This window comes from Galeopterus variegatus, unplaced genomic scaffold, assembly GCF_000696425.1.
Source record: "Galeopterus variegatus unplaced genomic scaffold, G_variegatus-3.0.2 Scaffold883, whole genome shotgun sequence".
NCBI lineage: Eukaryota > Metazoa > Chordata > Mammalia > Dermoptera > Cynocephalidae > Galeopterus > Galeopterus variegatus.
Genome location: NW_007726994.1, coordinates 327,574 through 330,825, shown reverse-complemented (window position 1 = coordinate 330,825; position 3,252 = coordinate 327,574). Strand labels below are relative to the sequence as shown.

The 3,252-nt window shown below is 34.3% G+C and overlaps 1 protein-coding gene across 1 annotated transcript in view; it reads right to left on the bottom strand.

Annotated features, from left to right (window-relative positions):
- Positions 1–2,853, bottom strand: part of TANK (TRAF family member-associated NFKB activator) — an 89,604-nt gene extending 86,751 nt beyond the window's left edge. The window contains exon 1 of the mRNA XM_008573162.1: positions 2,784–2,853. The gene's annotated coding sequence lies outside the window, so the exon portion shown is untranslated. The remainder of the gene's footprint in view (positions 1–2,783) is intronic.
- Positions 2,854–3,252: the final 399 nt, after the last annotated feature.

Below are 3,252 nucleotides of genomic sequence, written 5' to 3'. Positions count from 1 at the left end.
AGCAAAAACAAATAACCTAACCTACAAGAAAAAAATAGCATAAAACCTGAATAAATCAGTAACTATAGAAGACACTGGAAAAGCTTTTAAAGAATTCTTCCAAAAAGGGGTGCTAAGGCCAAACGGTGTGAAAGATTCGTTCCTTAAACATTTCAAGGAACAGATAATTCCCATTAAACTTTTTTAGAATATAAAAAATTTCAGTATTTTTATAATTTTACTTTATAAAGGTAGCCTAACTCTAATATTAAAACCTATCAATGATGCGTTCCAAAAAGTACAGATTAACATAAATACAAATGCAAAAATTCTCAGTAAATTACAAGCTCTTTTTTCCAGCATACATTTTCTTACTATAAATTGGATATAAGCCTAATCAGTGTGAACACATATTTTGCATACCACTGTTGTTGTTTGTAACTGAATCGTGGTCTGCAGCTAGCATTGTCATAATAGGACGAAAGCTTTTTGCACAACACGTAGGAACAGCTGCTTTGTTNTTGAGTATCTGGTTGCTCTGCCTGGATAGGGTTTCTTGGCTGTTGCCACATTGTTTTTGTTCTTTTCTGTTAGTTTGAGTTGTGAACTGAATTGTGAAGCCAAAATAATAGAGGAGAGGCGTCTAAGCATGTGGATTGAAGAGAAGAAGAGGAAATGTGTAGGTTTGGTTTGGTTCATTTTGATCAACCAATTTATTATTTTAAATACAACAATAACAAAATATAGTTTTTAACTATGAATCTACCTTTATTACAGAAGCAATCATATTAATAATATGATTTTTGATAACATGGAATTTTTAAAAAAATGCAGCTACTGAATTGTGTCTAACATCTACCTTTATTACAGAAGCAATCATATTAATAATATGATTTTTGATAACATGGAATTTTTTTAAAAATGCAGCTACTGAATTGTGTAAGAGCAGAGCACTATAAAGTTTGAAACAGAAAAACCACACAGTTGACAGTTGTCTCTAATGTTACCAAAAAAGACACTGAATATAGTTTAACATGAAGTCTTGATTTTTTTTTCTGAAATATACCCTTAGTAAACTAGGATGTTTGGTCGTTATTTGGTTTTATGATAAATGTATTTATCTCAAACCAACAGCCAACGTCATTCTTAATGTTAACCACTTAGGGAAATTCCCACTGTGATCAGCAACAAGACAAGGTTGACTGCTCTCTCCTCTGTTATTAAATATTATTCCAGAAATTCTGGCCAATATGGTGAGAAGAAAAAGGGAGGAGACATAATTATATTTTTTGTATCTAGGCATCACATGTGAATTATCTAAAATAATGCAGAACAAATGAGGATCAATAAAATGGCTGGATGAAAGATAAAGTTATGAAATTAAGGTGCCAGCAGTAATGAGTTAAAAAATATAGTGGAAAGAATATTCCTATCCATATAACACCCTACTATGCACACGAGAAGACAAAACAAAATATATTGGACTACATTTTATAATAAATAAAGAACCTTTTTATGTTTACTGAGGTCTTAGTAATGCATAGAGAGACATAAAATGTTCACAGACAGAAGGTTCTATAAGGATGATCATTTCCCTCAAATTAGTGCATAAGTTTCGAGAAATTCCAACCAGAGCTTTTTCAGGGGAATTTAATGGATTTATTTTGAATCTCTAGTTAGCCATCTCTTTCATGGTCATGAGTGTTTAAGAGAAATAACCGGACACTGCTCTAGGGCCCCGACCGGCTGCTGGGCAGATTGGGCTAGGTATACAGCCCCATGTTCACCCCCAGCTCTGAAGCTGACTGCACGAAGGCAGACTAGGTGTCCACCTCTGCACAAGTTGAAGTGTACCCTGGAAGGACTGAGGAGGTGGGGGTGGGTGAGAAGTGAGACCTAGCTTCCAGGAGTGACCTGGCTGCTTTGTGACCTTGGCCAAGTCATCTTCCTCTTCCCTCCATCATATTGCAGTTTGGATAAGACATTTTCCAAATATTGTTTTAATATTGTAAGAAATCAGGGCAGTGGTAACAGAAAGTCGTGAAAAAAGGAGTGACACAAACTTATATGTAAGCCCTGGCTTTGCCACTTACAAGCTGGAAGATCCTGCGACCATTTTCTTCTGGCAGGCACTCAAGAAATGACAGCTGTTAATATAACTACAGTGATAATGGTTCTTGATGTTTAATCTTTTTGAACTATCAACTTTTCCAGGGTTATTCTTAAGAAAATATGCGATCTTTAATACTTATTTTTGATTGTGAAAATAAAAGGGCCAGTTGGTAACAGAACTAGATCACTATACTTGTGTAAGTATAAATTTCTAAGATAGGAAATGCAGAGTTGTCTATAAGGTTAATACTTTAGTGTAATGAAATATTCATTATCATGTGCTTCTTATGAGATGGAAAAATACTAAACATGAGATAATGTTTGAATAGACATGCTGGATCAGGACAGAATTGATTTTTTAAAGTATAACCAAAAAAGTATAAATACATACAGTATTAATTTACTTTTCAACCTAGAATGCTATATACAACTAAACTTAGGCCAACTATCTTTCAGTCTTACATTATGTTATAAAATTCACTCATTGGAGAAGGCTTATATTCTAGCTATAAACAAAAAAAAGTCATTTCAAGTAGAGACATAAATTCTATCTTAAAAGTTAGGAAAAATTGAAAAGATATGGTATTTTAAATTTCCCTTGGGTCTTGGCTAGGGACCCATTTTTTAAAGGCTCATTTCTAACTATGACAATGAATAAAAGGCATTATTGAATCATGTTATTAATTACTCACTTAGCAAAAGAAGGAGTGGAACAAATCTGCAACACTTCAGCTTAAGACATCCAAGCCACCTTGCTAGGTTGAGAATCGGTGGGAACTGTTAAAACTTAATTACCTCTTCTTCAGGTTACAAGTCTTCCTTCACAGGTTATTCCTCTTTAAAGATGTAGGAAGTTACATAGTCTGAAAGTTTTTTTCCACAGGCTCTACCAGTGCCGCCCAAACTGTCCTGAGCTCTCCCTTCTGTTGAACTGGGAACTTCCACTGAGAAATCCCCTGACTTGAAGACTTCCTTATTTGTAGCTATCAACAGCCAATCATGGCAAGACATTGAAATGAAGCAAAGACTACCAGAAGATATTCTGTAAACCACCCGTGACTGTAGCTCTGACTTCCTTTTGAAGCAAAGATTCTTTACTTGAATAGTTAAGGCATTTTAACAAAAAGCCAGAAATGATAAACATAAAAATATCTTTGGATT